Below are 14,010 nucleotides of genomic sequence, written 5' to 3'. Positions count from 1 at the left end.
GGGTCCTCTACACAGATATGGAGACATCTCCAGAGTGTCTGTAATAAAGGAGAGGAATAAAAGGAGTGTATTGTTGTAGTAGGAGGTCATCAAGAGGACATGACCACCAGTTGACCCTTGAGCTGAACCTGTACAATTGCAGACTTCCTCACCCCACCCATCTTTGGAATGTACACTTTACCTGCTCTCCCCACAGTGGGAACTGTTCGAAGACACAGCCTTGAGAGAGTAAGTTGTTGAGACCATCTGGGCAGTATTTGTGACTGGACCCAGTTAAGGCCTCTATATTAAACTTTTAAGACTCTGGTGGGCAGAGGCAGAGATCTACTCATCTGGTGGCTGTCCAAGAGAAGCCTCATATGTAAGTTCCCTTGCTTATTAAACCTGCCACTTGCCAATCTGGAGTGATCTGACTCTTTCTTCAGTCTCTCATCCTTTGTGTATGGTGGCCAATTTACAAATGAACAGTTGTGCCCTGGCCAGTTTGGCTCAGCAGTTAAGAGCGTTGGCCCGCCAACCGAAGGGTTACGGGTTTGATTCCTGGTCAAGGGCATGTACCTGGGTTGCAGGTTCGATCCTTACTCCCAGTGGGGGCCATTCAAGAGGCAACCAATCAATGCGTTTCTCTCAAATCAATGTGTGTCTCTCTCCCTCCCTCCCTTCCACTCTATCCAAAAACCAATGGAAAAATATCCTCAGGTGAGGATTAACAACAACAACAACATAATAAACAGTTGTATTTTATTGTGCCTACTCAGCCCACCTGTGTAAGAACTCAAGATAAAAATGGAAATATTGATTAGTTCATAAAGAGAAGTCTTAGGGTTCTTCTTTACTCCCCCATTTCTCTCACACCCACTTCTGGTTCATAAGCAAAATCAACTTGTTTCTCACATCTCCTTGTCCATTCCCCATCATCACACAGCTGGATCAATGTATTTGCTTCTGTCCTGTTGTAGGGGTCCTGTCCTCACACCTCACAGTCTGTTCTCCCTTCACTGCCCGGAGGGCACCTGTAAACACTTGAGTCAGGCCATGTCAGAACCCTCCTTGGCTCCTACCTCACTCAGAGAAAAAGCCCAACTCCTTCCTGTGGCTCACAAGCCCTGTATGACCTGCTATGTCTCCTTTCTACCCTCACCTCCTCCAATTCTCCCCCTCATTCACTCTGCTTCAGCCACAAGGGCCTCCTTTCTAGTCCTCCAACATACCAGTTACTTTCTGGCCTCAGGGCCTTTGCACTGGCTGCTTACTCTACCTGGAATACACTTCCTCAGATTTTTTTATGACCCTTCCCTTCACTTTATTTAGATCTTCAAATACTGAGTTGCTGTCTTGTGCAAGCTTTTTGACTTTATAAAAATATGCCCTATTGTTTGTGTCTTGTCATTTGATTCTATTTACTCAGTGACACATTTTTGAGATTCATCCATGTTGTCTCATGGCTCTAGAACACTCCTTTTCTCTGCCTTATCATATTCCAACTGTACAAAACAATAGCTCAAACCTTAATTGTTCATTCTCCAGGTGATGGCCTGTGGTTTCTAATTTTGTTGCTACGAGAAACATTCTTTTTTAAAAAGATTTTTACACAGAGAGAAAGGGGGAGAAACATCAATGTGAGAGCGAAACATCGATCAGCTGCCTCCTGCAGGCCCCCTACCAGGGATTGAGCCTGAAACCTGGGCATGTTCCCTAACTGGGAATTGAACTAGCAAACTTTCAGTGCATAGGACAATGCCCAACCAACTGAGCCACACTGGCCAGGGCAGACACGTTCTCGTATGTGAGACATCATATGGTTGTTTTTCTGTGTGGAAGCCATTACAGAATCTCTTATCTTACAGGTGCAAGTGGTCAAGTCCAAGGCCTGATTGTGTGGGTCACAGAATTGCAAAACTACTTCAATGCACAATTCCAGTGAGCTCCTGCTGAAGTCAGGGCACTGAGTGGGGAGGAGTGGTTTTCTGGGGTTCAGAATGGAAATAAAGAGCAGATACAGATGAGCCTGAAAACTTTGAGTCTATAAATACCCTTCTCTAAAGGAAAGTTGGCTTTTCCATGTATGATATTGTGATATAATAAGACATATATATTTGGTCTTTAGTGCTGATTCCTGACACAGAGCTTCTAGAACTCTTGCTACTTCCAGGGGAACCAACCATGTGATTAAGTTGGAACTTCCAGCTCTACTCCACCTCCATATCCAGGGAGGGGAGAGGGGCTGGAGATTGAATTTAATCACCAATAGCCAGTGATTTAATCAATCATGCCTATATAATAGAACCTTCATAAAACCCCAAACAACAAGATTTAGGGAGTGTTTGAGTTGGTGAACACATTCATGTGCTGGGAGGGTGATGCACCCCAACTCCATGGGGACAGAAGTGCCTGTGTCCAGGACACTTCCAGTCCCTATTCATCTACATCCTTTATGATGTCCTTTATAATAAACTAGGAAACCTCCATAATGTTTCCCTGAGTTCTATAAGCCATTTTAGCAAATTATTGAAACTGAAGAGAAGGTTGTGGGAACCCTCAAATTTTAATAGTTGGTCCTGTGGAACTGAGCCTTAACCTGTGAGGTCTGTACAAACTCTGGATAGTTAGTGTCAGAACTGAATTGAACTGAACTGTATGTAGGACACCCCAGTTGGTGTCCACAGAAAACTGGAGAATCTCTTGGTGTGTCAGAAGTGTTGTGAGGAGGGAAACAGTTTTCCTTTATCATGCATTAAAAAAACAAAACAAAAACTTTCATGGGCTCCACGTATGGACCCAGTTTTAAAGAACAACAGTAATAAAACAAACCAATTGCTCAGGCTAAGAAATAAACCCTCACCATTTCCCAGAAGCTCCTCATTGAGAATCAGCAAACTCATCTCTCTATTCCTTGGTCTGCTGTATTTTTCTTTATGGCCTTTATGTCGATCTGACATTTCACTGGAAGTTTCTTTGAGCACAGATTTTTTTTTTTTTTTTTTATTCTCACCCGAGGATATTTTTCCATTTTTTGTACAGATAGAGTGGGAGGGAGAGAGAGGAAGGGAGAGAGAGACAGAAACATCGACGTGAAGGGACACATCGAGTGGCTGCCACCCGCACGACCAACCAGGGCCGGGGACAAACTGCAACCGAAGTACATGCCCTTAGCGGGAACTGAACCCGGGTCTCTCCGGACCGCAGGCCGATTCTCTAACCGCGGAGCCAAACCGGCCAGGGCTGAGCACAGATTTAAATGCCTGACTTCTATTCTAGAATGTCAGCTCCACAAGGCAGGGGTCTGTTTGTTTCTCCACTGTGTCCTCTGCATGTGGAATTGTGCCTGGCACCCAGTAGGTACCAAGAAGCTGGTGGAAGCAGGGGAGGGCAATACCTTCACCCAGTTGCCAAACAGTGCCCTCCACCCACTGGATCTTCCTCCTCCCTCCACCCTTAACACTTTTGGCCTTTCCAAACCACTTCATTATTTTTTTCATTATTATCCTCACCTGAGGATATGTTTATTGATTTGAGGGGGAGAGAGAGAGAGAGAGAAACATCGATGTGAAAGAGAAACATCAGTTGATTGCCTTTCGTATGCTCCCCAACTGGAAATCAAACCCACAACCTAGGTATGTGCCCTGACCAGAATCAAACCTGCAACCTTTTGGTGTGCTGGAGGATGGTCCAAACAACTAAGCCACCTGGTCAGGGCCCAAATCACTTTTTTTGTTTGTTTGTTTATCCTCACCTGAGGACATTTTTCCATTCGTTGCTTAGATAGAGTGGGAGGGAGAGAGAGGAAGAGAGAGAGAGAGAGAGAGAGAGAGAGAGAGACAGAGAAACATCAACATGAAAGGGACACATCTCGAGTGGCTGCCAACCGGCACAACCAACCAAGGCCAGGGACAAACCACAACTGAGGTACGTGCCCTTAGCGAGAACCAAACCCAAGTCTGTCTGGACCACAGGCCGATGGTTCAACCGCTGAGCCAAACCAGCCAGGGCCCAAATCGCTTTTGATCTTCAGATTCCCCTTGGGTTGAAGCAGACCAAGACTCCCCCCTTAGGCACCCCAGTTTGGGGGGGCCTGTATTTTTTTTTTAATCCTCACCAGAAGACTTTTTTTTTTTTCATTTATCTTCAGATAGAGCGGGAGGGAGAGAGGGAGGAAGAGAGAGAGAAAAATATCGATGTGAGAGAGACACATGGAGTAGTTGCCACCCACACAACCCCAACTGGGGTCGGGGATGCACTGCAACCGAGGTACGTGCCCTTAGCAGGAACTGAACCCGGGACTCTGGTTCGTGGGCCGGCGCTCTAACCGCTGAGCCAAACTGACCAGGGCAAGGGGGGGCTGTATTTTTTAATGACACCCCAACTCCCCACCTGTTTTTCCCCTGTCCCATGCTGCCAGCTTCTAACTGCAACAGTGACTGGGCGCTTGTCTGTTTAGTTCTGTGTATAAATGGAATGTTGTGGAGATGGCCCCTCCTCCACAACGCCTGGTTCCCCTCCCCTTTTCCACCTGGTCCTGGCCACTCATGCAAGCAAGACCAATAAGGGACCTTCAATTAACAAAAAGAAAAACATACAACAATTAAAAGAAAAGAAGAAGCTGGTGGAATGAATGGCCTGGGGAGCTATCTGGGCCCCAGCTGCTGTCCTGTCTGTTACAAAGTACTGGCAATGGCCTTCTGACCTCAGCTTCCTCTCTGCCACTGGGAGTGTAGTAGCAGGAAGCTGAGGGTGCCAGATTCTTTAACAGCCACCCCAAGGGGAAGTGGGGGGGCCTCTGCTGGCCCTGGGGCTGCACCACAGAGGGCAAAGTGGGCCTGGGTGTATACCACTTAAGGAGGGACAGAAATGAAATGTCAAATGAGGTGACTAATAATTTTAATGATAATGGTAATAATCACAGTACTAATAATAAATTATTATAGCAGCTCATATTCTCCCAGCCTGGATACTGGGCCCAGGGCTGGGTGCTAGAACTCTTCAGTTTTTAAAAAAAATAAATTTAATTTCTTTTTTTAAATTAATTAATTAATTAATTTATTTAATCCTCACCCGATGACACTTCTGCATTCATCTTCAGATAGAGTGAGAGGGAGAGAGGGAAGAAGAGAGAGAGAGAAACAGAGAAACATCGATATGAGAGAGACACATCGAATGGTTGCCACCCACACGACTCCAACCAGGGCCGAGGACAAACTGCAACCGAGGTATCTGCCCTTAGGAACTGAATCTGGGTCTCTCTGGACCGTGGGTCAACGCTATAATTGCTGAGCAAAACCAGCCAGGGCCCCAGTTTGTTTGTTCTTTTTAAGGTTAATCCTCACCCAAGGATATTTTTTCCATTGATTTTTAGAGAGATTAAAAGGGAGGAAGAGAAAGAGAGACAGAGAAACATTGATGTGAGAGAGACACATCGATTGGTTGCCTCCTGCCCACACTCCTGAGGATTGAACCTGCAATCAGGTATGTGCCCTTGACCGGGAATTGAACCCGAGACCCTTTCGGTCCATGGGCCGATGCTCTAACCACTTAGCAAAACTGACCAGGACAGGGCTCCAGTTCTTTAAAAAAAATCTATATTGATTTTAGAGAGAGAGGAAGGGAGAGGGAAAGAGTAACATGGATGAAACAGAACATCTATTGGCTGCCTCCTTCATAACCCCTGCTGGGGATTGGGCCCACAACCTGGGCATGTGCCCTGACTGGGAATTGAACCAGTGACCTCTTGGTGCATGGGTCAACACTCAACCACTGAGCCACACCAGCTGGGCAGGGCTCCAGTTCTTCTAAAATGGAACCAGCACCCCCACTTGACAGCTAAAGAAAATAGAGGCTTGTGTGCTGCCCCCTATATCACAGACAGAGTCAGGTCCAGCAGGAAGGCTACAGGTCACCCCCACATTTGTCTGGATTTACCCAGGACTGCAGGAGGTTTCCAGACAGGGAACTTTGGGGTTTGGGACAGTCTGGGCAAACTAGGACAATTGGCCACCATTCCCCAGTGGGTTTCCAGAAGGAAGCTAGAACCAGAGTATTCCCTGGATTCTATAGGCCTGCAGGAAGTGGCTTTCCCAGAGCTCCCACAAGACCAGGAGTTTGTGTCCTTTTGAATTGGAAAGTTCAGGAAATAGTCAGCCCTGCCACAAAACAGCCATGAGGTCGGTTGGGAATCCTTCCAAGAAAGTCTCACGCCTGTTGGACACGTGGGTACATGTGAACACATGACCTCTAGAAAGTTTCCACGAGCAGCTACAGCTGGGATATTCTTGTCTCAGGAGGAAACAGAGGTGTTCCCCACTGAAGGTTGGAGCTCGACTGTCTGGGTTCAAATCCCTGCTCAGATACTGTGTGATACTAGACAGTCCCTTAATCCCACTGTGTGTCAGTTTACTCCTCTGCAAAATGGAGGTAATCAGCATCCTAAACTCAGAGGTAATTAGAGTCCCCCAAAATGTAAAGAGTTTAGAACAAAGCCTGGCATGAACTGAATGCTATTATCTTTTTTTAAAAAAATGTATTTATTTATTTTAGACAAAGAGAGAAATATCAATTTGTTGCTCCACTAATTTATGCATTTATTGGTTGATTCTTATATGTGACCTGACTGGAGATTGAACCCCAAACCTTGGCATATTGGGATGATGCTCTAACCAACTGAGCTACCTGGCCAGGACCTATCTTTTTCATTTAATGACATTTCTTGGCGATCTTTCCTTTCCTTTCTCTATAGGTCTATTTTGTGGAATTGTTTTATTATGAAATATTTCAGACATTCAGAAAGGTATAGAAATAAATAAAAACATCACCTAGGTAAAAGGTAGAAACAACCCAGGTGTCCATCAACACATGAATGAACAAACAAAATGTGATGTGTATATACAATGGAATATTATTTCATCATAACAAGAAATGAAATTCTTTATTAAAAATATTTTTAGCCTGGCCGGTGTGGCTCAGTGGATTGAGCGCCGTCCTGTGAACTGAGAGGTCCCGGTTCAATTCCCGGTCAGGGCACATGCCCAGGTGGTGGGCTCGATCCCCAGTAGGGGGTGTGCAGGAGGCAGCCAATAGATGATTCTCTCTCACATCGATGTTTCTCTCTCTCTCTCTCTAAAACATCAATAAGAACATATTTAAAAAATATTTTCAAATTGATTTTAGAGAGAGAAGAAGGGAGATGGAGAGAAAGGAACATTGATTGGCTGCCTTCTGCACACTCCCCACTGGGGATCAAGTTTAAAACCCTGGCATATGCCCTGACCGGGAATTGAACTGGGACCTCTCAGTCCACGAGACGATGCTCAATCCACTGACCCACACTGGCTGGGCACCTGAGGGTATTTTTTCCATTGATTTTTAGAGAGAGTGGAAGGGGGATAGGGAGAAAGAGAGAGAAATATCCATGTGAGAAAGACACATCGATTGATTCCTGCATACGTCCTAACCAGGGCTTGGGATCGAACCTGCAACCCAGGTACATGCCCTTGACCGGGAATCAAACCCATGACCCTTTGGTGCCTGGGCCAATGCTCTAACAACTAAGCACACTGGCCAGGGCCCATCAGATTTTTTTTTTTTTTTTTAATCCTCATCCGAGGACATTTTTCCATTTTTTGTACAGACAGAGTGGGAGGGAGAGAGAGAAAGAGAGAGAGAGGGAAACATCGATGTGAAAGGGACACATCGAGTGGTTGCCACCCGCACAACCAACCAGGGCCGGGGACAAACTGCAACCGAGGTACATGCCCTTAGCGGGAACCGAACCCGGGTCTCTCCGGACCGCAGGCGGACGCTCTAACCGCTGAGCCAAAGCGGCCAGGGCAGATATTTATTATTATTTTTTTTTAATCTAAAAAGAGCCCTGGCCGGTTTGGTTCAGCGGTTAGAGCGTTGGACTGCGGTCCGGAGAGGCCCGGGTTCGGTTCCCGCTAAGGGCGCGTGCCTCGGTTGCAGTTTGTCCCTGGCCCTGGTCGGTCGTGCGGGTCGCAGCCACTCGATGTGTCCCTTTCGCATCGATGTTTCTCTCTCTCTCTTTTCCTCTCCCTCCCACTCTACCTGAGCGAAAAATGGAAAAATGTCCTCGGGTGAGGATAAAATAAATAAATAAATAAATAAATCTAAAAAGAAAATCACCTGTGTGCCATCCACTCACGTAGAAAAAGAAAACAGCATAAATACCAGGAAGAATCTCTCTGCATTTCACTCTTCATTTATATCTAAGGGACAGCTATCTACAAGTGGGTGTTGTCCATTCCCACCCCCCTTCGCAATGAGGAAGGCTGATTTCCATTTAGTCAATAAACACACATCTCTTGACACCTATGGTGTGCATGGCCCTGCTCTAAGCCCTGGGGACACAGCAGAGAAGAGGATGAATAAAATTCCCTGCTCTTGTGACGTGGACATTCTAGATAGAAAAACAGTTGAGAAAAAAGACAAATAAAATACATAGTGTAACAGATGGTAAAAGCAAAGACAGGAGATGAGACACCATTTGAGATTGGGTAGCCTGGGACTGCCTTTCTGACCTGAGGTGAAGTCATGTGGATGTCAGGAGAAAGGGTGTTACAAGCAGAGGGAACTGCCCAGGCAAAGCCCAGAGGAAAAGCCTGTTCTTGAACTTTATGTAATTCCTATCCATCTGCCGGACTCTATAACTTGCTTGCTTTGTCCATATTTCCTTTTTTTTAAATATGTAATTTTTTTAAAGAAATTGACATCATACTGAACATACAGTTTTGTTTCCTTAGTAGTTACCATTCACCTTAGCATTTTTTTATGTGATTAGAAATTCTTCATAAGCATGAGTGTAAAAAGTGAAGTCACGTGGATAAATTTGCCTTTTTAAAATTTATTATTATTATTATTTTATTTATTTATTTTATCCTCACCCGAGGACATTTTTCCATTTTTTGTTCAGATAGAGTGGGAGGGAGAGAGAGAGAGAGAGAGAGAAACATTGATGTGAAAGGGACACATCGAGTGGTTGCCACCTGCACAACTCAACCAGGGCCGGGGACAAACTGCAACTGAGGTATGTGCCCTTAGCGGGAACCGAACTCAGGTCTCTCTGGACCGCAGGCCGATGCTCTAACCACTGAGCCAAACCGGCCAGGGCTATTATTATTATTTTTTTTAAAATATCTTTGAGTCCTGGCTGGTATGACTCAGCAGTTCAAGTGTCAGCTTGCAGATGGAAAGATTGTGGGTTCGATTCCAGTCAAGAACACATACCTGGTTGCAGGTTCCATCCCAGCCATGTGTCTCTCTCACATGGATCTCTCTCTCTCTCTCTCTCTCTCTCTCTCTCCCCCCCCCCTCCTCTTCCTCCTCCCTCTCTCCCTTCCACTCTGTCTAAAAATCAATGAAAAAGTATCCTCAGGTGAGGATAAATAAATAATAAAAATTATTCTAGCCCTGGCCGGTTTGGCTCAGCGGTTAGAGTGTCAGCCTGCGGTACAGAGAGACCCGGGTTCGGTTCCCGCTAAGGGCATGTACCTCGGTTGCAGTTTGTCCCCGGCCCTGGTTGGTCGTGCGGGTGGCAACCACTCGATGTGTCCCTTCACATCGATGTTTCTCTCTCTCTCTCTTCCTCTCTCTCCCTCCCGCTCTGTCTGAACAAAAAATGCAAAAATGTCCTCGGGTGAGGATTAAAAAAAAAAAAAATTATTCTAAAACTAAGTTTTAATTGATTTTTAGAGAGAACGGAAGGGAGAGGGAGAGAGAGAAACATTGATTGGGGACTGAACCTGCAACCCAGGAGTGTGCCCTGACCTGGAACTGAACCATGGACCATTCAGACACTCAACCAATTGAGCCACATCGGCCACAGTAAACTGACTTTAAATGGAGATATGCGGTCCACACTTCTGTTCATGAATTTCACCCATAATTCTGCAAGTTGCTCTAATTCACTTGGTTTCACAGCTCTATAGTGCAGCGTTGTACATTCCAATATGCTACAATTTATTTGTCTCTCTTTTCTCATGGATGGACAGTTATTTGGTTTCCAATTTTGTGTTTTCAATGGCTCTAAGAAACATTCTTACATCACCATTCTTTTTTTTAATGTTACTTTTCTATTTATTTTTGAATAAGTAACTCATTCACATGATTTCAAATTGAAAAGGCACAGAAGAGTTTTGAGGACAAGCCCACACTCTGCCTCTGACATTGAATTACTGAATTCAAAGCATGCTTCTGGGCCCGGGCCAAGTAGCTCAGCTGGTTAGAGTGTTGTCCCCATATACCAAGATTTCAGGTTCGATCCCTGATCAGGGCACTTACAAGAAACAACCAATGCCCTGGATGGTTTGGCTCCTTGATTAGAGCGTCAGCCTGCGGACCAGAGAGTCCTGAGTTTGGTTCCCACTAAGGACAAGTACCTCGGTTGCAGTTTGTCCCCGGCCCCGGTTGGGGTTGTGTGGGTGGCAACCAGTCGATGTGTCTCTCTCACATCGATGTTTCTCTCTCTCTTTCTCTCTCTCTTTCTCCCTCTCTCACTCCCGCTCTATCTAAAGATAAATGCCAAAAAATGTCCTCTGGTGAGGAAAATAAATAAATAAATAAAATGAACAACCAATGAATGCATAAATAAGTGAATCAACAAATTGATGTTTCTCTCTCTCTCCTCCTCACCCTCTCAAATTAAAATAGAAATGCTTATGCTTTAGTGGTCCCTTAAAAATTTAAACATAGTCCTGGTCAGTTTGGCTCAGCGATTAGAGCGTCAGCCTGTGGACCAGAGAGTCCTGGGTTTGGTTCCCGCTAAGGGCACGTACCTTGGTTGCAGTTTGTCCCCGGCCCCGGTTGGGGTCATGTGGGTGGCAACCACTCGATGTTTCTCTCTCTCTCTCTTCGTTCCTCTCTCCTTCCCACTCTGTCTGAAGATAAGTGCAAAAAAAAAAAAAAAAAAGTTCTTGGCTGAGGATAAAAGAAAAAGAAATTAAACATAGAATTACCTATGATCCAGCAATTGCTCTTCTGGGTAAATAGGCAAAAGAAAGTCAGGACTCAAATAGATTTTTGCACATCTATGTTCATAGCAGCATAATTCACAGTAAACAAGAGGTGGAAGCAATCCGCGTGTCCATCAAGGGATGAATGAATAAAGAAGATGTGGTCTATCCATACAGTGGAATATTATTCTGCTTAAAAAAGAAATGAAATTCTGACACATGCTATACCATGGGTGAACCTTGAAAACATTATTCTAAGTGAAGTAAGCCAGACACCAAATTACAGATATTTTACTAATGGAGAGTTAATGTTTAATGGGTACAGAGTTTCTTGTCCTTAATGCATACCTAAAAATGTTTAAAATGGTCAATCGTGTGGTATTTACATTTTACCTCAATTTTAAAAACAGACTTATGCCCTGGCCGGTTTGGCTCAGCGGTTAGAGTATCGGCCTGCGGTCCGGAGAGACCCGGGTTCGGTTCCCGCTAAGGGCATGTACCTTGGTTGCAGTTTGTCCCCGGCCCTTGTTGGTCGTGTGGGTGGCAGCCACTCGATGTGTCCCTTTCACATCGATGTTTCCCTCTCTCTCTCTTCCTCTCTCTCCCTCCCACTCTGTCTGTACAAAAAATGGAAAAATGTCCTCGGGTGAGGACAATAAAAAAAACCCAAAAAAACAAAAAAACAGACTTATGCAGTGCCTGCTGTGCACTGCATTCTAGGCCCTGGGGATTTAGCCATGAACAAAACACAGGAATCCCAACAAAACACAGGAATCCCTGCCTTGGAGGAGCTAGCATAAACCAGATAAATACTAAGAAGTAGTATTTATGGTATATTGGAAGGTGGTAAGTGCTAAAGATGAAAGAAGTTAAACCCTGGCCAGTTAAACCAAACCCAGAGCGTTGGTCCAGGAACTGAAGGGTTGTCGGTTCGATTCCTGGTCAAAGGCACGTACCTGGGTTGCAGGTTCACTCCCCAGCCCTGGTCGGGGTCGTGCAAGAGGCAACTAAATGATATGTCTCTCTCACATCAATGTTTCTCTCTCCCTCCTCGCTCTCTCTGTAAAAATCAATGCAAAAATGTCCTCAGGTGAGGATTAACAACAACAACAAAAAGAACTAGGGGGTATTTGGTGTGGAGTTGAACTTGTTCTATGCAACCAGCACCATTCCAGGCACCCAGCAGGAGCCCCAGATATTTGTTGCCCGTGAGCAACTGTGGATTGAGGACTCCCTCCTGTGGCCATATAAAAAAAAGCAAATTGTATTACCTAGTTTCCACATCCTGATTTCTGATGGGTTCTGCCAGTGGGGAAGCCTGGCAGAAGACCAGAGGTGGGAGACAAACAAACAAGGGGTTATCTGTTCCCCTATCACCTTCTGACTCAGTCACAGTTCAGGCAGTGGCTCTCTCTCTGTGGCCACATATCCTGCAGGGAGTTCCCTCCCTACACCCCTTAGCCCTGGACTTATGAATAGCTCTCCTGGGGTGCCTCCCTAGGCAGAATAACAGACTCCACCCCCAAATAACCTGTGAATATGTTATGCTACACAGCAAGGGAGAATTAAGGTTGCAGATGGAATTAAGGATGCTAATCAGCTGATCTTAAAATAGGGAGATGAACCTGGGGGACTCAATGTAGTCTAAGGGTGCTTAGAAGTAGAAGGAGGAGGCAGAAAAAGAGTAGGAGTGATGTGATTCAGGGACTTGACTCATATTTACCATCTTCAAAGATGGAAGAAGGGGTTATGAGCCAAGGAATGCAGGCCTTCCTTAGAAGTTGGAAAAGGCAAGAAGGTGATGCTACCCAGAGTAGCCTCCAGAAGGATCACAGCCTGGCCAATGTCTTCATTTTAGCCTGATAAGACTCTGACCTATAGAAGATAATACATTTGTGTTGAAGCTACTAAATTTGTGGCAATTTGTTACAGAAGCCATAGAAAACTAATACGCTCAACATACATGTGTTCATTGTCCAACTCTGCTTACATCACTGACACCAGTCCCTCCACTCTTTTGAGTGGAATTCTGTTTCCCACTAAGCACTCCTGCTTCTGGGAATTTTTCCTACAGGTGGAAGCCTGTACTCATAGGAAATGGTACACAAAAGCATTTCTTTTAGCATTGCTTGGAAAAGTGGAGATTAAAGAAAGCCCAAGTTTTATGAGAAAGGGCTGGTGAAATAAATGCCGAGATGTGCACACAGATTTCCACGCAGGGGAGAAAGAATGAGGAAGTGCTTATGGACTGATAAGGAAAGATCCGCAGACCATATTGTTCAGTGACAAAAACAAGACGTGTTTCAGATTGTAGAGTGGGCTACATTTGGTGTAAAAAGAAGGGGAAGAGGACCGTGGACCAGAGAGTCCTGGGTTCGGTTCCCGCTAAGGGAACATAACTCAGTAGCAATTTGTCCCCAGCCCCAGTTGGGGTCTTGTGGGTGGCAGCCAGTTGATGTGTCTCTCTCACATCAATGTTTCTCTCTCTCTCTTCCCCACTCTCTCCCTCCAGCTCTATCTGAAGATAAGTGCAAAAAAAAATGTCCTCAGGTGAAGCGATAAGAATAATTTTATTTTACAAAAAGAAACCCTGGAAGGAGTCACAAGAAACCATAAATAGTGGGCCCCCGTAGCTGAGAGCAGGGAACCAGCAGGGTGGAGGATGAGTAGAGAGGGAGCTGTTTCATTATGAATCCCTTAACAGCACTTGATGTTTTTATTTATTTATTTATTTATTTATTTATTTATTTATTTATTATCCTCACTCGAGGACATTTTTCCACTTTTTGTTCAGATAGAGTGGGAGAGAAAGGAAGGGAGAGAGATAGAAACATCGACGTGAAAGGGACACACCGAGTGGCTGCCACCCGCACGACCCAACCAGGGCCTGGGACAAACTGCAACCGAGGTACGCGCCTTTAGCGGAAACCAAACCCGGGTCTCTCCGGACTGCAGGCCGACGCTCTAACCACTGTGCAAAACTGGCCAGGGCGCATTTGATGTTTTAAATCCTGTGTCCTGCCAGGGCCAGTTACAGTGAGGCAGATGAGGC

The sequence above is a fragment of the Molossus molossus genome, unplaced genomic scaffold (assembly GCF_014108415.1).
Source record: "Molossus molossus isolate mMolMol1 unplaced genomic scaffold, mMolMol1.p scaffold_m16_p_4, whole genome shotgun sequence".
NCBI lineage: Eukaryota > Metazoa > Chordata > Mammalia > Chiroptera > Molossidae > Molossus > Molossus molossus.
The sequence above is the reverse complement of the archived record's forward strand: the minus strand, read 5'-3'. Positions refer to the sequence as shown.